The following is a 26,594-nucleotide window of genomic DNA, read 5'->3' as shown; positions in this document are numbered from 1 at the left end:
TAGAAGCATCTCGGGCGCCCTGTCACTTAGGGTCAACCGGACAGGTAAAGATAGTACCCGAATAGTGACAGACCGCTTGCGGACAAGGGATGCTACATAAATTCACGATAGTATTCTCCAGAAACCCTAAATGCTATTCTCTATTAATCCCAGATGAAATGCGTTTAAACTATTGGTTTTGGTGATCTAGAAACTTCAGGTTGGTGTCCTGGAATCCCGGAGATGTTTTTTTTCTAGAAATTCTAGACGGAATTCTCCACAATACTTGTGTGAGAACCGCTAACAATCCCGCTTGGAAATTTCCCGATATATCAGTTGAGATGCTTTTGAACTACAGCTTGAGATTCTCTAGATACCCATAATAGAATTATTAAGATATGTCGGATTAAATTTTTCGGAAATTTAGGAATTACCCGGAATAGGATTACCCGATCTTTAGAATTTGCAGATAGGATTGCTTTAGAAATCACAGATTCTCCAGAAATCCTGCGTGATGTGATCTACCAGAAATTCAGGATAATATTCTTCAAAAATTCCCAATCAGATTTTCCAATATTTGTACCGCACACTTCGTAGAGGGTACTGTTTATACAATATAACCTCAACACTGTTCAGTATGTTCGTTCATGGTTTTGAGGTAAGTTTTGTTTAATCTGTTATGCGTGAAGGTGTAGTATTTCGCCAGCAAAGCTGGGGAGGTTTCAACACATTAGTCTTGCTCACGTCCATAGCTAATAGCTAAGGACCGCTGCCGTACCAGCCACCGATAAGCTATGGGAGAACGTGGCCATAGAGATCCCGGACGATGAGAAGACTCTACATTAATAGGGAGTAGAAATAAAAACGGGTAAATTCAGTTTTATTTGTTTGTTTACTTTCCTAGTTTATGTACTAAAATCAGAAAATTTTCTAGAAGCATCTTGGATGCACTATCACTAAGGGTCAACCGGACAAGTAAAGATAATACCCGAATAGTGCCGACTGCGTACAATCCGAGCAAACGAAAAGCCCATAATACCCCCATGGTTATGGTCCAATTTCACCATCACTGCAAGGTGTTTTGATACTGTTTTAAATCCCTGTTTTTTTAGTACAGGTTAGAATGCACTAGATATCCCGGACTCCCTGATGGATTTCTCGAAAAATTCTTGACGGGATTCTCCAAAATTCCCCTACAGGTATCTCAAGAAATCATAAATGAGCTTCTTTAGCAACCCCAGAAGAAATTATTTACAAATCCGCATGGGAATCTCCCGAAATCTCAGATGAAATGCTTTTGAACTACAGTTTGGGAATCCCTAGAAACCCATAATGGGATTCTCCAGAAATTTCGGATTGGAAATTCCCCGACAGAAGTTTCTAGACATCCCAGATGGGATGCTTCAAAAACCACGGATGATATTCTCTAGAAATCCCGGATGGAATTCTTTAGAACTTTCGGATGGGATTCACCAGAAATTCGGAATAATATGCTTCATAAATTACCGCTGGGATTGTCCTGAATTCTCGAATAATGTTTTCTAGTTATCGGATGGGATTCTCCCGAAATCTCGTATTGGATTCTCCAAAAATTGCAGATGAAATTCTTTAGAGATCTCAAAATTAAAATTAAAATTGAAATTAAAAAAGGGAGCTTTCGAATTCCTGATTGGGGTTTTCTAATAATCCTAAATGAAATTCCTCATAGATCCCGGTTGTGCTTCTCTAGATCTCGTCGACAGGATTCACCAGAAATTCCCACTGGGGTTCTTTAGAAAACCCGGATCGTATCCTCCAGATACTCCAGATGGGATTCTTCAGAATTCCTGAATGGGATTATTTAGCAATCCTGGATGCGATTCTCGAGAAATCCCGACACAGGTGCTCAAAAATCTTCAGGATGAGATTCTCCAGAAATTTAGGGTTGTATTCTCCAGCTTAAACGGATATGATTTTGTCGGTTCCGACAGCCCAAGGTGTTAAATCACTTTTTACTTATCCGGGCATACCGCAGGCTCAGGTGATTCGTATTTGAAAGAATACCAATACATCCTGACTCCTGCGGTAGAAAATAAAGGGTTAAGGTGCTCTTCCTTCTTGAGTGTTTTGGTTCTTAATATTAAAAATACTTCTTGTCTTCTAGTCCCTTGATAGTTGAATGTCACAACATAAAAAAAGAATAAATGGACTAACTAAAAGTTAGTTAATAAAACAGTTAAAAAGAAAAATCCTCCAGAAATTTGAGAAATGATTCTCCAGAATTCACAGATAGAGCTCTCCAAAAATTCCCCATAAATTCCGAATGAGATGGCCCTGAGATTTCAGGAGAATCCATTCTGGAATCTCATCCAGAAATCGCGATGAAAATCTCTTGAGCCTCCTGATAAGATTCTCAGGAAAATCTTAGGTAAGATGATCCAGAAATTCCCGGATGGGATTCGCCAGAAATCCCTGATGGTATTCTTCAAATTTCACGAATGGATGCTCCAGTAATTCTCGATGGGATTCTCCAGAATTCTTGGATTGGGTTCCTTAGAAATCCGGAATGGGATTTCTTAGGAATTCCGGATTGAATTCTACAGAAATCTAGGAAAATATGGCAGAGAGATTATCCACGACTCGCGATTGTAATTTTCTAGTAATCTCGAATGTAATTCTTCAAACATTTTGGTTGGGCTTCTCTAGAAGTCCTGAATGGGATGTTCCAGTAATTCCCGAAAGAGATTTTCTAGTTATCGAATGGGATTCTCACGAAATCACGTATTGGATTCTCCATAAATTTCAGAAGAAATTCTTCAAAGATACCAAAAGTTATTACACAGACTTCATCTATGAGATTTTCCAGAAATTCTCGAATTTTATCCTCCAGAAATCCCGGATGGGATCCTCCAGAAAGCCATGTTGGTATGCTCCGGAAATTAACAAAGGGGTGCTTCCGATTCCCGATTGGGATATTCTAATAATCTCTGATGAAATTCTTCAGAGATCCCGGTTGGGCTTCTTTAGATCTCCCTGATGGGATTCACCAGAAATATCCACAAGGAATTCTTTAGAAATCCCGGATGGTATCCTTCAGAATTTTCCCATGGAATTCTTCAAAATTCCTGAATATGGTTCTTTAGAAATCCAAAATCCTGGATGCGTTTCTCGAGAAATCCCGAGTTGCAAAAATCCAGGACTGTATTCTCTAGAAATTCGCAAAGGGCCCCCGGATATGCTTCTCCAGAAATCCCGAATGATACTCTAGGAATTGCCGAAGAGATTCTTCAAAATTTCCGGAGAGAGTTCTCCAAAAATCTTTGATGAGCTTCTCTGAATGGGATTCCCCAGAAATTCCGGCTGAGATTTCCCTGAGGTTACGGATTGGATTCTCCTGAAATTCGATAATTCTTGGATGGGTTCTCTAAAAATCGCAGATGGAACTATCCTGAAACTCCTGATGCGATTGCACGGAATTTAAAAAAAAATGCAGATGAAATTCCCCAGAGATTCTGGAAAAGATCTTTCAAAAAATCTTTGATGAGATTCTCCAAATATCCCCGAAACGCGTTCTCTAGGAATACCGGATGGAGCACTCGAGAAGTACCCGGATGGGATTCACCAGAAATCCATTATGGTATTCTTCAAAATTCGACAATGGATTCTGCAGAAATTCTTGACGGGATTCTCCTGACTTCCCGAATTGGGTTCTCTAGAAATTTCGGATGGAATTCTTTAGAAATTACGGACTGGGTTCTCCGGAAATCCAGGAAGGTACGCTCCACAAATTGACAAAGGGATGCTCAAGGGGTGGAGGGGTCGGGGCTTTCTAGTAATCTTAGATGGAATTCTTCCAAAATTTTGGTTGGGCTTCTCTAGAAGTCCTGAACAAGATACTTCACTCCAGTAATCCCGAACGGGATTCTCCAGAACTCCTGGGTGAGGTACACCAGAAATCCAGGATGTAATTCTGCAGAAATTTCCCATGGGATTCTCCAGAATTCTCGAATGAGGTTCTCTGAAAATCTCGCATGGGATTTTTAAGAAATTCAGGATGGGATGCTTCAGAGATGGTGGATGAGATTTTCCAAAAATTTCTAGAAATCCAAGATGGAATTTACAAGATGAAATTCTCAAGAAATTGTGGATTATATTCTCCAGAAACTAACGATGGGATTCTTTACAATTTCCGGGTAGGATTTTTCAGAAATCCCGAGTTAGATTCTCTAGATTTTCAGAATATGGTTATCTAGAAAACCCGGAGTGAATATTTTAAAATTCCTGGATGAGATTCCTCTGGACTTTCGGAAGGAATTCTCTAGCATCCAGAATGATATTCTCCTGAATTTCCTCATAGGATTCTCCAGAACATTCGGATAAGACTCCTGAAATCCCTTATTGTATTCTAAAGAGATTGTGGGTGGTATTCTCACGAAGTTCCAGATATGATGCTCTTGACGCACAGGTTGGGATCTTCTGCAGACCCTAGATGCGATGCTCCAGAATTCCATGATAAAGTCTCGACAAACATATCATTAAGGCCTAAAAGCCAACTGTCAAAATCCACTTTGAATGGAAATTCCGAACAAACCGTTACACGCCAATCACAGATGTTGGTAGTAAACGAAAGAGAAAAGTTTTCTCTTTCATAAACTGTTGTGAACTGTGTTCGACTAGTAACGGTTTGTCTGGAATTTCCATTCAAAGTGGATTTTGACAGCTGGCTTTTAGGCCGTAATCATATGTTTGTCGAGAATTTCTCTATATATCTCTAGTGGGATGGTTTTTAAATACAGGTTGAGATCTCCTAGAAATTCCGGATGGGATTCAAAAATTCCTAATGGAATTATCTATCAATCCCGAGTGACAGGCTTTTGAAATCCCGAGAGAGATTCACCAGAAATCCCTGCTAGGATGTTCGTAATATACCGGATAGGTTTCTCTAGAATTTCTGGATAAGACTTTCTAGAAATGTCGGATGGGATTCTTGAGAAATCTGCGATACAATTTTTAAGAAATTCCGCATAGGATTTTTCAGAAATCTGGAATATAATTCTTTCGAATCTCAGATAGGGTACCCAAAAAAACTCTACTCTATTTTATATTGGAACTCTTCGAAATCTCTACCCTGAAACGGATTGAATTTTCAAACTTACGTTTGTCGGTTTTGTACGATTCCTGATTATGTTCCTTATGTCATCTGCTTGGATACTCCTTCTAGAATTCCTTCGAGCCCCTTCTCGAATTCCATAGAATCTGATGAGATTTTGTCGGAGTCAGTTAATGGTTTCCCTCAGATTTTCTGCCGTAATTTCATCAAAATCTGTACTGAGATTCCCCGGGAATTCTTGCTGAGAAGTCCCTTAAATTGTTAACCGAAAAATGTTTCTAAATAATGTTCTGAAAGCTACCCCAAACTTGTACGAATACAATTTCCGACAAATATGTTAATTATTGTTAAAGAATTTTGAAAACATTTCACAAAGTATTCACAAAGCAATTGCAAATACAATAAATCGCGTACCTTCTTGCCAAAATCGATTATCCAACGGTTACGCATAAGTCAGACCGTGCTCCAAAAATTGTTCATCGATGTTTCTCTCGCAAAACCTTATCAACAAACCGGAGCCAATAACTATTTTTTTTGTCTTTCACCAAGCTCTTCCCTCCCTCATTCATTAACCTCCAAACTGACTGAAGTTTCACGCGATATCGAATATTTGAATGCAAAGGAAAGGGTAAATTCATTCACCAACCAAAGCATTCAGTTGCTATATGTGGACAAATTGAAGGCAGAAGGTGAAATATTTTATATTTTCCATCATAAATGAACCGCGTATCTCTATTTGGAACACAAATTCAGTTTGCTATTGAAACCCAAACTAACGAAAAACAAACGAAAAAAAATCAATTCAAGGTGGGGGGCATGAATTAAAATTCATTCCTCTGCCACTGTTCACGTGGGGATGTAAATTTTTCTGAGCTCTGGTGCGGCTTAGTCATTAAATTCCTGAATCCAAGAACTTAATTCTGAAATATTCAACTAACAATTTTGAACGATTGTTTTTTAAATCTCGTGTTGTTGGAGTATGCTGCAAACTAATGGATTCTTGAAAACCAGAATTTAAAATTTCATTGGAGTATTGTCATTTTAACTTTATTTTGTGTAATAAAAAATACCAAGAATATGTGAAACGGCATTTTTGCGCTCTAAATAACAATTTTCATTAAAATATTAGAGCTTCAATTTTGTAAAACTATACATGTGACTATTAGTAGTTTGAATGGTGCAACCATGCCAAATACAATCAGCTAACATCAATTGGCCAGTAATTCACAGTAATTGTGCAGCAGCATAATGCTCCTCATTATCGACCACTTTCGCCGCCTCCACTCGGCATCCGGACTATTCTACGGAAATCCAATTTGCTAGAAGCCATACTCTACAAATCTTGGGATCAAGAGAAAAAAAAGTTTCAATTTGCTTCTCTCCAAATTACCCTCTTACAGCATGCCAACATTCATTTTGCTTCGAATCAGATAAAACTATCCCATTCGAAAGATTGTGTGCTTGCGTGTGTGTGTGGGTGTGTGACAATCTTTCCTTCAAAGACACTATACATCCTCTGGACTGTGTACTGTTCACGCATATGCGACATACCGAAAGTGTGATCAGCCACCGAAATTCGAGCAAGGAATAAATTTCGAATATAAATTCGACATCACGTTCCGTGCATATCTCACCCCGTCCAGTTAGGGGGCGGTTAAAGCGCGGGTGAAAGATGCGCTCTCGCGTTCTTTACTAAATAGAGGCTAAACATTAATAGAAAAAAACACAAGCAAAATAAGAAACATTTTTAAACACAGGACATTTGTGCGATGTTTGTTTCGCACCTTCGAATTCGAATTGTTATTTGAGGTACTACATTTTGCATACCACACGGGTGAACAAATTGATTCTGGGATCATTTCGAATCAAGTACTTGATTCGGAGTGATTCCTCGTTTGGTTCAGCGAAATTGGTGAATTTTGCGTATCAGAAAAATCTAATTTATTATCAACTTCAACCTTCCAGGTAATTTGCTAAGATAATCAGATATATAATTTTTTGCACTTCGTCTCATCAGAATGTGACTCTGACTTAGTACCAGATTAACGCTAGATTGAAGAAGAAATACGGAAGCAAAAATATACATAGTCCTTTTTGTATTTACAGTAGAATACAATAAACTGACTTGTACATCTAAGCCGAAAAAATCCCTGTTCTAGGTTTTTCGGTTTGTAAAACATCGCGTCTCTACTTGATCATTTCCGATAGATCAAGCGATAGCTAAAACAAAACAACACATTGTATTTAAGCATTACAATGTTGACTCTGCACAGTCGAATAAACGGTGTTTAAACGCCTCTCTCATTGTTCACTTCACTTACGCCGCCAACACCACCGTTCCAACCAACCAGCACAGCCAACTTCGACCAGATTGTTTGACCCGCAGTCGCAGTGCAGCGCGCTTCGTACCTACGCCCGCAAAAACGACCACCGAGCAGAGCAAAGCAGAGCGGTTTCACTTCACATCGCAGCAGACGGTGATAGATGATTTGCAGATTGAAGGTAGTTATTCTTGCTAATTGTCTATGGCCCGCCGTCCGCGGCGTCTTCCCTGATGGAATTGGACCCTCCGCTAGATTAGTCGGCAGTCAACTGAATGTGAAAGTCCCCTCGCGCTCCCCTTTATCCGCCCGTTAAGTCTTTGGATACTTGGATCCTACTCCGCCCAACCCGGAACCCGGGGAGTGGTTCTACTGCATGATTAATTGTAAATTCTTTGTCTTGTCGCGTTGCTAACCTGAAAAGTGCATGTGTCCTCCCGAACGAAGTACGCCGAAGTGTCACCAGCTGCGTCACGGGGGGAGTAATCCTAGCGAACATCGTACTACACCACATACATTGTCCATCCATGCTATTTTCGGGCCAGTATAGTATCTCCAACTGGTTCCACCTTCGCGTTCGACCGTTACGCAGTCTAAACACTGATGGAAGCTGGCTGGGAAGAAAGGATCGGCAATCCGTTTCTCGTCAGAAGGTAACGACTAAAGACCGGTACGTACAGACGAAAACACACGAGAAACCGTCCCGGTTTTTGTCTTCCCCCGTGCGACAACAGTCGAGTGACAGACGCCACACAACGCACGAGCGCAAGATAAATTCCGATTGTTTTCAAATTAAAATTTAATGTCAGCTCAGAATGTGCACCTGTGGCTTCGGGTTCACTTCGGTGGAGGGGGGGGGGGGAGGGGAACCTTGCGATAAATGTAAGTAGCATACAACCGGGCACACGTATGCGACCAGTCTAGAGGGTACATTGGCTGGTGAGCTATGAGACAACCGTGTTGAAAGAATGGACGAGCTCTTCCTACCGAGTTTTTGCACGAATTATCCGGCAAAAGTGCAGTTGGGTGCAGTTGGGTTTCGTTCCTACTTTGTTGTTGTGATAAATTTACAATGCATTTCATTATGTCATTGCAGGTCTACATACCTACTATTGAAATGTGGAAGAAGGGTTAGACTGCAAGTCTAGCTTGGTTTGAAAATTTAATTTACTTAAAAAATCAGTAAGTTCTCGGATCCAAAAAGTAGCGAGGAAGGGTTGTGAAATTCATGAATCCAATAATTAAGAACTTTTGTTAACAAATAAACAAATGTATGGAATCATGGAACGTCTCCTCAGTATCGTGACAAACCAACTTGGTCGCCAGACAATCATGAAATACAAAATTAGAGACTTTATTCACTTGTGTTCAGTTCCAAATGCTTGTCACCAAATGATGTCCAAATCCATAAATTATGATTATATTTATTCTAAACAGATTAAATATTACAAAGTGTTGAAGCGGAGTAGGAATAAAACACTGGTTAATAGCAGCACGTTCCGTCGGTGCAGTGCAGTGCAGCTTTATACTGCAAATATATTCGTTATAATAAGGTTATACAATTGTCTAATAATTTACCTACACTTTCGGTACTTTTCACCGGATTGATGATGGAGAATTCAGGGTATAAATCTTAACCAAACTTTTAGTTCTGTGTTTTAATTAGAATAACAAATTAGGGTTTACAATATTAATTCACTGTTATTTTAATTACGATTTTAAACTAGAATAATACATTTAGGTTCTATTTTAGTTTTAATCATTCCCGTAGGTTTAAGGAATTTTAAATAGCACTACGAAATTTAGCTTTCAACTTTCCCACCGAACTCGCAATGTCTCTTGAGATTCGCTGACGTTTGACGTTACTGGCCGGCTACACGCTAAATGTGCATACACCAGATTTTAGGCAGTGTGCCCAGCAGCAACACAAAGCGATTCATTGACAACAATTTTTCCCTGGTTTTGTATGGATGCGAAACCTGAATTTGACCCATGTTTTGCCTCACTACTCAGTCTTAAGCAGTGATGCCAGATATGAAAACATGTTTCCATTTTGAAGACATTTAAAATGTTGTGAATACGTGTTTTTCATTTTGAAGACAATTTTTTTCAGATGCCTGACTGATTTCTGATAAAATCTTGCTCACAATCAGATACCAATTCGGAATCCTGCCGTTGAAGATAAATGAAGATATTTTCCCTTTCTCATATAGAAAGGTTATGCAATCACTCTAAAAATCGTCAACCTAATCCCTAAATTGTTTGACTTATATAGGCTTAGGTAGGAGTACGCAGTGAGGGGTTGCTACCTAAAATGTAAAACTAGTTTAAAATTTCTTAACAAATTGAAATTTTCGGCGGGGTCCGGACCCTTGATCCGCCGCTGGTATCAAGCGATGCTTCAGTGTCGACACATAGCATCCCAAGATCGTGGCTGTCGATCCATTGTATGTATGTGCAAATCGTTCTGAATATATAATATACATTTCCACCATTGTATTGAACATAACCAGCCATGGAATCGTAGTTTGGACAAATGACAACAGGCACAATTGCATCACTAGGTGGATTAAAATAGTTTTTTAATCTTTCTTTCTCTGCGACACTCAAAAGCAAGCGGGAATATGCATTATTACATGCAAAATTATAAACACGATAGCATACCCAACAAGCACACGCCCACGCGACAAAAAAGAATGCGCACTATAACATATAAACGCTGGAATCTTTCTCGATAATACAAATCCGGTCGTAAAAAGATCAATCACGCATATCTACGCTCATGATTTTGCAATTATGATATCTTCCCGATGATTAAGCTAGCGCTTACGAATTTATAAACGCCGTCAAAAGCACCAACATACAAACGCCCTCTCTCACAAAATCATGAATCATACTTATCCTAGAGCTCCCACTACAAATGGGCAACTTATATACACTAGATAATTTTCCGGGCGCCATAACTGGGAACTCCAGTGGGAACGGATAGCTTACTCTCTCAGAAAAACTACAACTACAACAAATCCACGTACCATATAAACGAAATCAAACACGCGAAGTTATTCACACGCTAACAAACGCGGTATAAAAACATCAGCGATCGAACACGTCAACCGTAAATCGCTTGTTCCCTTCGCTGTAGTACAAATCTCACCATGTACTTACGCTCGCGGTTTCACATACACAAAACGCTCCGATGATCCAGTCAATATGATAGCATTTACGAATTCATCAACGCGGCATCAACTGCGATTATATCAACACCCGTTCCCACGTGATCATGAATCGTCGACGTCCGGAAGCCTTCAGTTTCGTCTAAATAAAACGAACTCATATGCACTAGGAAATCTGGGCGCTACGATCGGATATTCTAGCGACTATCTTTTTACACTCAAAATCGCGGATCGCTCGAATATTCAAGAGCCCACGCGAAAATTCAGACACACGGTTATGCAAACAATTTTTTATATGCAAAGTTACATACACGCTACACATAGACACCCACACGTTCAATCATATCAACATACAAACGCTCGAGATCTGCGCGATAATACAATATTGTTCACGAACGCCAACACACAATAGCAATAATTCACACAAATCAACACTTGCTATCACTCCAACATTAAATTGTCCCTGTGATTAGGTAAAATTTTTAACACCTACGAATTTATAGACGCAATCTCAAGTACAATTGTACGAACGCGCGTGCTCACGCAATCATGAATCCGTCACGTCCGTAAACCCCTAGTGTCGGTGTTAGCAGCCTAGTTCCATGCTTTCAATAATACCAATCTAAACAGAAATTCGCTCATACAGACTAGACAACTTTCAGGGCGACAAGACCGAGAACTCTAGTGATGTGAGGGAACTCACTCTCTCTCTGTAACATCTGAACTGTGTACTAAAAATTGAGCATGAGATCTAAGGTCCGCGCGATCATTCACACGCAAATATGCGAATGGCTGTTAAAATCGTATTTACACACGCGTAGTTACATACACACTGGCACACGCGACATACAAACGCCCACACAATCGAACTTGTTAACATACAAATGCTCGAGACCTTTGTGATGAATAAATTTTCATTTCGTGAATAATTTTTTTAACTACAAATTTTATCCTTCCCAAAGTTTTTGGCTATGAAGGGATTGCAAACATCATCAAGCAATATTTCATATATCACTTTTCAAGAACGTCTGATACACAATTCCTTTAGGATAATTGTTGCATTACGCCTCGATAGTGGTGTACTAGCCCAAACAAACAAACAAACGATCAACCCCTAGCCTGTGCGCGTTGGCGTGGCTTATTGGCGGATTGACGTGGATTGGCACTTGCTATAGGCCGTGTTTGCAGACATTGTTCCACAGCCCAATAACAGTGTTGGTGGGCACTGCTCGCAGTGGGGGTTATTGTGTGTTGATTTATCGGCCGAATTCAACATTTTTTAATTAGTCTGTTGACCGTGATGAGTTAACAGGCTAAATAAAAATGTTGAAGTAGAAACTTATTAGTGGTTGTATTGTAATGCCTGTAGTTTTTAGTATTAGTGTACTATTGTTATGTGCTTTTCGTATGTCTATCTGTGTATGTATTCGTCTGAGTAATTGTGACAGCTGGGTCAGGGAATGGATGCAGAACTGGCGTATATGATAGAATAGTGGGTAATCCTTTCTAGGATTCGTTGGGCACTTTTTCGCGGTTTTCAATTTGTGCATCTGATTCGATTCATTTGGGAAGATCGGATTCGATAAATTAAGGTACGATTAATTTACCGCCGTACGTCAATTATCCTTTCCGATTCAGCATAGCATGATAAGATTCCAACAGAATGCAATTGTCGCGAATGGTAAATAAGTATCATTTGTTAGCATTTATGCGAGTTCAAGTAGTTTGATTGCATGTTACATATGTTCTTTTCTTCTACTTGCTAAGTCTGTTTTTGTTGTACTTTTAGTAGTTTGTTTTTCCACTACTCATGTGTGCCAAAAATAATATCGATCCTTTTTGACGCTTCTACTTAATTTCTTTATTTTTCCTTAATTCGGAATGAAGTAAATATTAACAAATGCGGCACAATCCCTTTCACGCGTGTATATTCTCCGATTATGTTCGAATAGGGGAACATGGGGAGACTTGACCAGGTTTTCAGCTAAAATTGCATAAATCTCTAAAAAAGCCTTCAATCCCCCAAAAATCATTCAGATATAATACTCAATGTTATTGCGCGTCTTCATGATTTTTTGCAGAATTTTTAATTTGATTTTTGAAAAGTTACAAAAATTTTTCTGTGATCGTTTTTTCTGGTCAAGTCTCCCCGTTGCGGGGAGACTTGACCAAGGCGTGGGGAGACTTGACCAAGAGAATTTTGAAAAATCATGACAAAAAATAATGACATAAAACATACTGTAATTATTTTTTCACTATTGTCGAGATCCTTAGGTAGCAGTAAAAAATATGAAAGGGTTGCATTTGATAAATTTTGATTTTTTTAAATGCATTTCTTTCTAAGGATTAACTGTACTGCTTGCATTGCATGTTCACACGTCACGAAATCAGTCCTACTATTGCTAACTTTGCTTACAAATTTAAAAATATAAAGACTTATGTTTGGGTTGGTCAAGTCTCCCCATAAAATCTTGGTCAAGTCTCCCCAACATTAGTTATTGCGTTCAATTTCATGCGAATTCTAGTAATAACTATTCCAATGTTCCAGTTTATGTAAAATCATTTCACTGCTTCACAAGGATTAAGATGGTATATTAGTCCTTTAATAGTAATTAGTAGTCGAGTAGATATGTCCATACAAAGTTTGATAAAAAATTACATCATTTAATGCAAATTTATCAATCACGTAATATTTTCTGCAAGGAAAGGATTTTTCACTCCAAACTTTCAAAATTACCTTAAGGGATCGAAACAAGTACAAAAATATTTTTGAAAAAAAATTAAGAATCGAATAGAAGACGCCATAGCCGAAAATAGAATTTTGCGCTTGGTCAAGTCTCCCCATGTTCCCCTACTCGATGAGTTCTGCTCCCGTAGAACGAGTTGCATTCGCCAAGGACCTTGGTGTCATTCTCGACAGTAAGCTATGCTTTACCGCATTTCTCTTCCGGTATGGCTAAAGCCAACACTATCCTTGGACTTAAACGCTCCCGATTTCAATGTTGTGTACTGTCTAAAACACTATACATCACACTGGTACGTAGCATTCTAGAATATGGAGTTACCATTTGGAGTTACCATCCGTGTCAATGTAACGTTAATGGAGCAGAGCATGGGCGCCAAAAGTTCTTAGTAGCAACCTGAAGGTCGTATACGTTTTCGGAACTCTTTGGTACTCGCAGAATTTGTCTGATATTTGTTTGTCTTTCAAGTTCAAAAATCTTGGTTCGATTTCGTAAAAGCGCTCTGGGTTGCAAAACAAAATTGATCCGTCCAGATGAAAGTATCTTAGAAACAAAAAGGTATGGAGCACTGGTCAAATACCATGACTTTTGGGTTGTCCGTGTTAAACCAAGTATTTGAGAGGCGAATAATTTACTATAGGCAAAAATGGATTACGGAGGTCGCCTTCATCCAGTTCCATCACATCAGGTGCTTAGTATTGATATCGTTCAACAAATTAACAATGGCAAAAAATCATGTGTTTGGACGATACAAAAACTGAGGTAGAACTATTCGATCTGGCACCACGTACTTGTACTACGGCCATTAAAAGATTCATGTCGTAATACGTAGAAGAGGAATCCGTTCAATGATATATAGAGAAGCTACTTTCCGGGTTTGTCTAATGGTGTTGCATGCAGGTGAACCAACCCATTCGTTTCTACCTGTCTCTATTGCACAAAATTCTAATCAGCAACATTACTCAGATCATGCTTTGTCATTATAAAAGACAGATTCCCACATGATAATTTTGAGATCAATCGCTCTATGGAAAACCAACAGCCTGAAGCCGCTAAAGAAAACATATCCAAGGGTATAAAATCCTACTCAGGGTCTTCAACACCATCACTCGAACTGCAAACGATATTCCAAATAAAGCTGCCTCCAGTACCTTCAAATCAACATCCAGCAGTATCTGCGAAGAAGCAAAGGCGAAAACGATGAACTCGTGATCCGAAAGCATAGTAAGTAAGAAAGAGCAGCTGATCGTGAGCATCTTGACGGCGTTAACGTTGTCGGCGTGGACGTTTACGATAACAAGACCCTAGTTTCGAGAACCATCTTTACCATGTTGTCGTCCGCCATTCTGACGACATCGCAGGGCCGTAGCGTGATTTTCTGGTGCTCTTGACAGGGTCTCAGCCTTACGCCACTTTGGCCTCAGTAAAAGCACCGTTACTCTACGGCTTGCTGCACCTTTATAGATAATAACATAAAAAGATTTGCTGACAAGGCAGTTTTGGTTAAAACCCATTGAAATGACGCCCCTTGCAGACCCTTAGACTTATTATTTCCTCACCCAACTGATACAGAAGGCGAAATACACCGATGCGAATTTGAGCCGAATAAACACATCAGTCGAATTGATTGATTCAATTATACGATATTTAAATAAAATGCGGAAATTATTTCTTAAATGATCTTTCGAAAGCAACGCGGAAAACCAAAATTTTCCACCCAATTTTAACCCAAGAGAATTGAAATTTTAAAAGTAAGTTCACAGCAAATTTGTCTGTAATATCATCTTTGCGGTGATAGAAGACGGACGGAGCATTTTCTCGGAAGAAATCAGTTGACGCTAGGTGTTTGAAGGCGACAGACGGAGCATTTTTCCGGAAGACTGAATTGAATAGATGATGTATGGGGAATATTAACCCACCTCTGTTATAGAAAAATCGTATATTCTTTATATTTGCTCTGAAAATAAAAGTTGCAAGGACTTCGTAAGATCCGTTTCAAAAATATCAGAATATAAAAATCGGAAATACACTTGAAGCCCAAAAATCGGACCGAGATCCTTCAACGTAAGAATCGCATGTCTTATTGCGAAGGCCTCGAGCGTTTCTATGTTAACGTGTTTAATGGCGTGGGCGTTTCGATTTCGCATATGCTAGCGTGTGTATAACTTCGCGTGTTTGAATTCGTTTATATTTCTTAGAAGCCGTTTGCTTAATTAATTAATGATGTTTAATTTTTAATGTACGCTTTGGATGAAGAAACAAAGTGAGCTCCTTCATCTCGCTGGAGTTGCTGACTATGACGCCCTGAGACTTGTTGTCTAGTGTTTAAGAGTGAGAGCTCCCGGACGAGTATGTTTATAACCGCGTGAGAGCAGGCGTTTGTCTGTTGGCACATGGGACCACGTTTATAAATTCGCAAGTGCTACGTCGTTCACATAATCGCCGGGACGTTTATATGATGGCGAGATCGTGGGCGTAGGAATACATGAGTGATCACGTTTACGATAAATATACAAATGCTTCGAGCGTCATTGTGGGCGTTCTTTTTATCGCGTGGGCGATTGTGTGTCGCTTATGCTAACGCGTCTGGATCTAGTTGAGTATTGACAGGAAAAATAATTCAATTTGCCGATCGTCAGAGTATCCCTTCGCATCTATCCGCCACCGGAAGCACGCGCCGTATTGCTATTAGATTCTAGGGATCACCAGAATCTATGAGCTCCATACTACAAACCTCCAAGCAGAAAAATGTAGACTGGTACGCACCGTCAAGCTCACGGCAAACTAATCAAATTATGTATTACATTTTTAAACTTCTCCCGTAGCTAAATCATTCCGGCTACTGACTTAAAGCTGCAAAGGGTTATATTGCCGAGAGGGAGCTTAATATCACCACGTAAGCAGCTACCATAGATATTCTCCAGCTACGCGTAAAATTATCAGAAGGAAGTGGCACCATATTCTCGGATCTCGCTTCGTGTGGTCAGTACACGTTGATGCTGCTATAGTTGAAGAAACGACCTTTAATTCGTCATTACACACTTTGTCTCGCTGATTGGCGTCCACTAGATTACGCCGCATCTTGTTCAGCAGTATACGCATATAAATAAGTTTAAATATTTTTTGTAGAATCCATCTCCTACTGACTGGAAATGCTTTTCTGTACCTATTTATTGATATACTTATTTATTTTTATCAAAAGATGCCAACATTTTGGGCCCTGGAGATGAAAGGTGATAGCTCTATTATATATCCAACGACCCATTACAATAATGTCTGGTCTTTCATTCTGAGATCGCTTTCATGTATAGTGATCCGAGCATGAATACATTCACGTAACGCTTGGATACGGGCAATATATTTACGCTTCCAGAATGAAAAATAATATTTTTGATTCTGAAATGCATTTGGTTCCAGGCGAGCACTATATTTACAACTTTCAAAACTGATTTATTTAATTTTTTTCTTCAATCGATAGCTATACCATTCGAAAATATAATCCTGAAGTTTGAAAGTCGTACTGAGAATAATTTCGGAGTATCTGGCCACGACATTTATTTAGGGCATTGACCTTAAAAGTCATTCTCCCGTAGAATGAAAATAATTACAAAAGATTCTAGTTACATAGCATTGTTATAGGAGAATTTTCTGCAGGGGCCGCGGGAAACCTCTCCAGCACTCGATCCAAGAGTGGCAGACGGCCCACGGTTGGAAGGTTGCGTCCGGGTATCCTGGCCGAGATGCTCGTTCGGTACGGGGGTGGGTGTTATCTGGCTCTTATGTCGTATAAAGTTGTGCAGGCCCGTTGCTGGAATGAACGTGGTAGATCGTTGGTAGTCCGGAGGTTCTGGAGCTCCAAGCAATTGGAGAGTAAATGTACCACTGTTTTTCGGGTCCCGCATGTGTTGCAGGTGGGGGAGAGGCGCGGGTGGTACGTTGGATACTGAATGCGCGTGCGAAATTTTAGTATGCTCGATCCGCAGTCTAGAGATGACTTTTTGTTCCTTCCAGCCCTGTCTGTCGTCTCATTTGACGGGGAGTTCCTTAATTTTCCGCAGGTGCCCCCGGGACGCCCGCCAGTGGCCGATGAAGTTGTTGTAAAGAGCCTCTGCGAAATGCCGGATGATGTCCGCGGCTGGCACTACCTTGGTAAGGGGTTCTTCTGGCTCTCCGACCGCGCGCTGCCAGGGAGTCTTCTTCAGCGTTCCCCTGTATGCAACAGTGTCCTGAGATCCAACAAAGTGTGGTGAAGCAATCGGCTTCGATCTTTATCGCCTAGATGAAGGGGTATCGGGACTGGCCGCTCTCGAGCGTGCGAAGTACCGAAAGGGAATCCGTGAATATCGTGGTTGCTGTTTCTTCTGGCCTTTGAGACAAGGCCAGTGCGATAGTTCTGACTCCGACTCCTACCTTAATCCGTCCGTATAAATACGGGTGTGATTCGAGAAGCGTCGCTGCACCGTGCAATTTTGGGGGCCCGGAGGATCTGGGACAGGAATATATCAATGTGAGGAGGTGGGCGTTTCAAGGACGGGGCCATATGCGGTGCAGCCAGGCGAGTGGGGGTAGGACGGATCCTACGAATTCCGTGTATACTTTTCGAGCTGTTTTCAGCGTTGCAGATTCGTCAACAGCGTATGTCGAATGATAGGACGCCGGCCTCTACACAGGCGCTTTCCGCTGGTGTTCTGGACAGTAACTTCGATGCGGTCCAGATAGATACGTAGTAGAGTGGGGCCAGGATGTGGTTAATCCCTTCTGTTTTTTCTCCGGTGATCTCGATTCCATAATATATTCGGCTATGAATCAGTGCTTCACTTACTTGGAGTGCAGCGTTCCTATTGCACTTCGTGTGCCGGGCTCGTATGGTTTGTATCAGTCTTTTGCGGTTGGCGCATTCGGTCTTCACCATCCGAAAAGTTTTCCGGTCCAGTGAGACTCTAAGGATGATCGGTTCCTTTTTGTAGGTTATTGTAGAATCGGCTATTGGGATCAGGCGGTTGGTGGCTCGATGGAATGTGGAGCAAAGGTGGTTTTAGAAACTTTTAGAGGTGGAGAGTCAGAACCCGATCAGGTTGCCCACATGAAGATTGACGCGTTGACTGCGGTTTGTAGCTTGATGCGGGCTCGGCCCTTGATCCTTCCTGTCACAACCATTACTACGTCATCGGCGTAGACGAACATGAATATACCCTTGGGGATGGTGACAAATATGGAGTTCATGCTGATGAGGAAAAGGGTGACCGTCAGGACGGAACCACGGGATACACCGTTTTTTCAGGGTCAAACAAATTTTTTTTAAAAAAATAAAAAAATAAAAAAAATAAAAAAAAATAAAAAAAAATAAAAAAAAAGTTCCGGATTCGCTGCCGCCGACTCCGACACGGAATTGGCTGTTTTCAGGAGCGGATCCAGAAAAAATTTCGGAGGGGGTCCGAAATTTCGATTTTGAAATGCTCAATGTACAATACGTAATATGTAATACCCTTTCTTAATTAAAATCAGTTTTGGTTGTCGAATCTGGTTCGGAATGATTTGGAATTTAGAATGAATTTAAAATAGAAAGAGTTTTTGGACGGCTGTCTCAGTCTTGTTACAAGCAAAACGAAATTTATTTATTGCCCAACGTTTCGGCCTTTGGTTTAGGCCTTTTTCAAGGGAAATAAGGTCTATCGTTTTTTGTTATAATGTCGCTGTCCGACAATGCGGTGTTATAACAAAAAACGATAGACCTTATTTCCCTTGAAAAAGGCCTAAATCAAAGGCCGAAACGTTGGGCAATAAATAAATTTCGTTTTGCTTGTAACAAGACTGAGACAGCCGTCCAAAAAACTCCAAGAATTACAATTCCAGTTGTTCAAAAACTAAAATATAAAGTATTTTAAAATTTCTCAAGGAGATTAAAATTTTCGGGGGGGGGGGTCCGGACCCTCAGGGCCCTTTCCCTGGATCCGCCACTGGCTGTTTTTTAGGTAGCGCTGTAAAGGCCAAGGTTTCCTCGGATTCCCCAGCGGTCAAGCTGCCCAAGTATACCCTCTCGCCATACGGTGTTGCATGTCAATATCAAGGGCGGGGCAATGTCGATGTGTAGGCCATCCCTTTCTTTTTCGGACGGCGTGTTGCCGGCTATCCAGCAGCCGGCATTGTTCAAGTATGGTTGTTAACCTTCTATTGAGCATTGAGTTTTACCATTGCAGGGAAGTAAACTGATGGGCCGAAAGTCTTTGGCCGTGCTAGTACCCTGAACCTTTTTGGTTGTCGAGACTATCAGTATCCCAATTTTTACTTATTACTTCTTAGAATTCATTATCTATATCATGAAGTCTTCAAAAATCTGCAAAATATGTCTGAAAAAAGCTGCAGTATAATGTAAAAATCTTTCACAAAAATAGTTGCGGTAGTTGTTGCAAAAATCGGGAAGAAATTGTTGCCAAAAATATTGCCACGTTTCGCATGAACTCTTAAGAGAAAATATATGCCGGATCACACGAAAAATTTCTCAAAGATACCTCGTTAGACGGTACCATTCTCAACTGCCATTAACTCGCTATCCCTTGAAGCGAATGGGTTTAACCTTTCATCGCTATCTCAAACAGAGATTCATAAATTACTTTTTAATATTTCAATTTGATCGCTAAATGAAGGAGAAAATTGACGTTCCCGATATCCGTTCAGCGCGGGGGATGGGTTGGGGTTAGATTTTTTGTGCACTTTCTCCGTGACGGCACAATTCTTTTTTTTCCCTGTTCCCTCGATTAGTTCTCCATCAATGAATGGATGGGAAGACGAACGGCTTTTCGAAATTGATACTGGCTGATAGGTTGTTTTTTTGCTTCTTTTGTTCTCACCCGGATCGGATGAACGAATAAAAAAAAGTAAAAGACAAGAAGCAAATTTACATCTCACTGCATTGAAACGATGAATTCGAAAGAAAGAAAAAAATACTTGAGAGCAGATCATTAATTACAAATTTGCGCCTCGGTTGCTTTTGCTGCGGGATTAAGCTGCTGCCTAGTCGACGGATGGAAAGTGTAGGCTCAGCGATGCCAAATCGAGCGAGGGAGAGAAAAGTTGATGGTTTCTAATGACTCATGATGCCGGGAAACCGTCAGGCTGCAAGAAAACAAAAGCATTTTCCGTTTTTTTTTTTCACGGATAATGTAAGTGCACGTTAAATGGGTATTTAATTCAATTATCACCTATCGCTCAGGAGTTGCGGATTTTCGTTTGACTCTCATGGGGGAATTTAGAAGGACTATTAATATCAATTTTTTAGATCGGCCATGTGTTGACATCCCAACGCAAACGTGAAATGTGCTCGTGATTAAAACTGTTTGTAATTTGATTATTTTCCCCCGTGTACGCATCAGTCAGCAGGAGCCCAAAAGGAACGTGTGCCAATAATCAAATCCCGGCCCCGAATGTGTGCCGTCACTCGCTTTGATTGGATTTTTTTTTCCTGGGGAAGTCAGCTAACTGTCAGTGGTTTATTGGATGCGACACTCGGGGAATGCCGGTCACCATTCGTCGCTCTATAACGGTTTGCCACTTGTGAAAACAAGAAGCAATTTAGAGCTTCACCCTTTTATGGATCGGTCGGTCCCTTTCCATTTTGCGGGGAAAAATCACGACCCCGAATATTTATTCATTAAACGACTTACTTTTGTGGCTTCATTTCCCCTTTTTCTCGAGAGAGAGAGAGCATGATTCGCGCATCATGCGATTCAAGTACGGAACGAAATACTATCCACATACGGGGGTCCCCCTGTCGGTTGAGAACAATAGTGCGTGGAAACATTCCAAACCAAGAATCACCAAAGTGAATCTATCCAATCAAGAGAAAATGGTTCCATTTCAAGTATTCGGTTTTTTTTCTTCTAGGGAAATGACATGAAGATACCGTTACGAATGAAAGCGAAGCACAGAAAAACTTGATAGTGTAATAGTTTTCCCCCGGATTTGTCCCCGTTGCCGAATCCCCCGTCGCCTGGAAGGCAATGTAAAAATGGCGCTCCTTTACGAGTAGACTACAGCAAAACTAACCATACTTGATACACGGCTTCATTATGCTACTCGGCGTCGTCGTCCAGATTCGGTTAGGACGGGGCGGCGGGGGACAGTTACTGTTTGAAAGAGCATGCAAAAAGTGAATGTTCCTTTATCCTGATTTCTTTTGATAATAATAATATGAGTACTCGTTTTTTTCTCGTCTACGGCCGCTACTCGGAAGTCGAATGGGGTAAGCTAATTTGATGTGTGGAATGAATTTTGTACTGAAATCTAACAACTTCTCCGTAATTTATTTATTATTTATTTGTTTGTGCATCTATTATTTTTTAAATTTATTTATTTGTTCATCTATTCAAAACGATTTTTTTTGACTAATATTGAAAGGTGCGTATAAGTTTGAATCACTCTTTGAGTGTACAATAAATAACCTTCAAAATTAATAAACTAGTCCGATATGGTTACGATTCATAGTAATTTCTGGTATTCACTTCAAAATATTATTTGAATACGAGAACCCGAAAGCTTTTCTCATCTTTAACTAACTTTCTTAATTTAAATAATTTTCTAACTCTTTTTCGGCATTTCGCTGCAGAACTTTTATATTCCTAATCCTAATCTAGCTGCGCTATGGAATCTAGACTCTGCATTCTCGACACTGAACTATGGATTATGGACTCTAGACACACCTCAGTATTTTGGGTTAAGGACTCTCGACTCTGGATTCTGGTCTCTCCTCGGGACTCTGGACTCTAAGCTACGGAATCTGGGTCTGGGTTCTCTCCTCGGCATTCTGGTCTCTGGGCTATGAACCCTGAATAAAAATACACTGAAAAAAATTTCAGAACCCAGAGTCTGGAGTCCAGAATCCAGAGTCCCGAGTGCAGAGTGCATAGTCCAGAGTTTAGAGTCCACAGTTTAGACTCCAATGTCCAGCATCAAAACCCAGAGCCCATAGCTCAGAGACCACAATCCAGAATCCGTAGCACAGAATCTCGAGGCGAGAGCTCAGAATCCAGCGTGAAGAACGCAGAGTTCAGAGTTCAGAGTGCAAAGAACAGAGTCGAGAATCCTGGTTCCAGAGTTCAGCGCCTAGAGTCCTCAACCCAAATTACTGTGGCCAGAGTCCAGTGCTTTGAGACCAGAATCCAGAGCCCGAAGTATGTAACACAAAATACTGAGACAAGGGTTTAGACTCCAGAGCACAGAGCCTAGAAGCCAGAACACAGAATCTCGAAGTGAAAGTACAGAGTCCAGAGCACAGCATGAAGAGCGCAGCATCCGGAGTTCAATATCCAGAATCTAGAGCTCAGTGCCGAGAATCCTGAGACCAGAGTTCAGAGTCCTCAATTCAGAATACTGAGCCCAGTGCCTTGAGTTCAGAGTCAGCAGAATCGAGCACAGAGACCCGAATCCAGAGTCCAGTGTCCCGAGGAGAGAGCTCACAGTCCAGAATACAGAGACCCGAGTGCAGAGGCTAAAGTTCAAAGTCCAGAGCCTAAAGTTCTGAGTCCAGAGTGAAAGATCAAGACCCCAGATACCAGAGCCCATGGTTCAGAGTCCAGAGTGCATAGTACAGAAATTCGAGGCCAGCGCTAAGAGTCCAGAATCTAAAGTTCAGTGTCCATATTCCATAGACCAGGACCCAGAATTCAGAGCCCCGAGGGGATTCCAGAGTCCAGAATCAATACCCCAGAGACCATAGTTACGAGTCCAGAGTTCATAGCACAGAATTTCGAGGCGAGAGTCCAGAACCCATCGTGAAGAGTGCAGCATCCGGAGTTCAAAGTCCAGAATCTAGAGTTCAGAGACGAGAATCCAGAGAACAGAGTTCAGAGTCCTCAACCCAAAATACAGAGCACAGTGTCCTGATTTCAGAGTCCACAGCATCGAGCACAGAGTCCAGAATACATAGTCCAGCGGCGAGAGCCCACAGTCCAGAATCTAGAGACCCGAGTTGAGAGCCTAAAGTTCAGAGTCCAGAGTGAATGATGAAGACCCCAGATACAAGAGCCCATGGTTCAGAGTCCAGAGTGCATCGTACAGAAATTGGAGGCCAGCGCCAAGAGTCCATCATCCAGCGATGACAGTGAAGAGTCCAGAACTTAAAGTTCAGTGTCCATAGTCCATAGACCAGAACGCGGAATCCAGAGTCCCGAGGGGAGAGCCAATAGTCCAGAGTCCCGAGCGCAGATTCCAGAGCTCAGATGCCAGACTTCAGAGTCTAGAGTTCGGATTCCAGAGTCCAGAATCAAGACCCCAGTTCAAAGTCCAGAGTCCATAGCACAGAATATCGAGGTCCAGAACCCGGTCTTCCAGCGTGAAGAGTGCGGAGTCCAGAGCTCACGGTCTAGAATCTAGAGAGGGATTCCATGAGAAACCGGCCGACCGCAAAATATGACCATCGTCGATTCGAACGAAACTTTGCAGGTGTGTTCGCTGTATGAATCTCCATGATATTCTCTGGCAATTGGAATATTTTGATACAAGAGTAATTTTTCAAAAGGGCGTAAACGTTTCTACGTGTATGAATTTCAAAATTTTTTTGTTTGATTACTGTATTTTATACAGCAAAACTATCTGAAAACAAGTTACAGGGGATGAATACTTCTGTCCGAAAAAAATATGCACTGAAAAAAATTTTGTGTCATTTTTCAAAAAAATAAAAATTTATGATAAAAATTTAAATTGCGAAAAAACCCATTTTTTTTAAATTTTTTATATTTTGTTACCAAAAATCTAAAGAGAAAAGAAACATTTTGATTGTGATTGCATGATGGAGAAAAAATCGGTAAAAAAGTTTTTCTAACAATAACTTCGTACATGTTTTTAAATTTCATACTAATTGACATACAAAATTGTAATTTTATTACAGAATATAATTCTAAGCATCATTTAAAATCAAAATGCATTTAACAAAAATCTTCCAAAATGCGATAGTTTTCGAGATATTTGAAATTTTGCTACTTCAAAAACAATTAATTCGTGTAATTATGCTCTTTTTAAAAGTTATTCGCGTTACCCCATCAAAAATGTCAAAAATTTAATGTTTATCGTTTTAAACACGTAAAAGCAACCTTTTTAGTGTATTTGGATTATGGAGAAGCTTTCAATAAAAAAGTTTTCCCAACAACAACTTTTGACATTTTTTTATAATTCTTACTATTTGCAGTCAAAAATACAATTTTCTTTTTGAATATGATTCTAAACGCCATTTTAAATCGAAATGCTCTTAACAAAAAATTTCTAAAATGTGGTAGTTCTCGAGATATTTTAACTTTTGTTTCAAAAAAAATTTATTTTGTTTTATTACGACCTTTTCATAAGTTAGTCGCGTTTCTCCATCAACAATAATAGGTTTTTCAAAAGGCCCGTAAGCTTTCATGCAACTTTCTCTTTGACATCAAGGCGATATTGTGAAACATTTGAAAGGTACATGTTTTTTCGCAATTTAAATTTTTATCATAAATTTTTGTTTTTTTGAAAAACGACACAAAATTTTTTTCAGTGTATATTTTTTTCGGACAGAAGAATTCATTCACTGTAACTTGTTCTCAGATAGTTTTGCTGTATAAAATACAGTAATCGAACAAAAAAAAAATTGAAATTCATACACGTAGAAACGTTTACGCCCTTTTGAAAAGTTGCTCTTGAGTCAACATAATCTTATTACCTATGGAAAATATTTAGTCTTGCATGACGGTGAAACGTGTAAAGTTTCATTGGAATCTAAGATGGTGGGTCACGATTTTAAAGATTTTCGGACGGATCTTCGTGGAATTCCTCTTTTATATTCCTAATCCTAATCTAGCTTCTATTCATTTTAATTTTTTTGATGTTCTACTGTTTCTTATTTTAATTTTCTGCAATTTTTGTTGTTTCTGTTTCCATTTCATCCAGGTTTTCGTCTTTATATTTTTTCCATGTATTATTGTTTTACATTTTGTTTTATATATTTTGCTTCATATTTTTACCACACTTGCTATTTTTTTTTAATCCGTCCAATTTTTTTTATTTGTCCTATTTTTTCGATTCATTTCATCAAAAAAAAATATTATAATTTTTGGATTTTTTCATATTTTTCAATAAACCTATTTAAGCATTTTCCATTTTTTCATTATAAGGTCATTCATTTTCTAAAAATAATCACTCTTTCGTTTTATTTTTTTTTATTTTATTGTGATTTTTTTCTGTTTCATATTTATCACTTTTGAAATTTATGCTTTCTTTTGTATGGGTTGCTTTTGGTCTGCTTCAATTTTTCTTTATTGTTGTCTTCGTTACCTTTAGCATTTTCCTTATTTGATCATTTAAACAATTTAGAATTTTATTTTTTCCATTTTGTTCATTTTATCATTTGAACATTTTTCCCTTTATTTTATTTTGATCTTTTTGTGTTTTGTGCATGTTTTCTGTTTTTCATTTTATCTAATTTTAAGCTTTACTTTATATGAATTTATTTGATATTTAATTTAATTTTTTTTAGTTTGCTCTTATTTTTCTTTATTGTAATATTTCTATTTTTTCCATTTCATTTTGCATTGCCATTTTTACCTATTTGAACTATTTTGATATCACAAGTTTATGATCTCACTTTTGTCTGTTTTATTGCTCTTTCCACTTGTTCCTGTTTTCTTTTTTTCTTCAATCTATTCCGTCCAATTGTTTCCATTTATTTCTACTTCTTATTCCATTGCACTAATTCAGTTCCAAATTAGCTAATTTAAAAATGTTCTTTTTTATTTTTTAAACCAAAAACAATTATTTATTCCATGGTCGTTCTTCATCATTTCATCTATTTTGAAATATTTTCAACATTTTCCTCGTTTTTCTGTTTTTATTATCTTATTTATTTTATTTTGACCATTTAGCAATATTTTTCTATTTCTGCAATTTTAGTCCAATTTCCTTTTTCACTTCATTCCTCTTATTTATTTGTTTCATTTATTCAATCTGGTTTATGTTGCTATTTATTCAAATTTTTTACAACCTTTCAAATTTAAACTTTTCCATTGTCTTAATTTTGTTCATTTTCTGTCATTTCTCCGCTTTGTTTTTTTTATTTTGGATATTGGAAGGTCTTTGACTATTTGCACTTTTTTAATCTATTTCCATTATTTTAAATGTCACTTTCAAAAAAATCCAGTGCCAAACATTGATGGTCCTAACACACATTCGCGGAAAAAGCGGAGATTGGAAATTGTGGATCTTATAGGTGAATAATGTGAAACAGAAGAAATCGTAGAGAGCCTTGAAACTCTGGAGCGTGAAACGTTTGCGG

The sequence above is a fragment of the Topomyia yanbarensis genome, chromosome 1 (assembly GCF_030247195.1).
Source record: "Topomyia yanbarensis strain Yona2022 chromosome 1, ASM3024719v1, whole genome shotgun sequence".
NCBI lineage: Eukaryota > Metazoa > Arthropoda > Insecta > Diptera > Culicidae > Topomyia > Topomyia yanbarensis.
The sequence above is the reverse complement of the archived record's forward strand: the minus strand, read 5'-3'. Positions refer to the sequence as shown.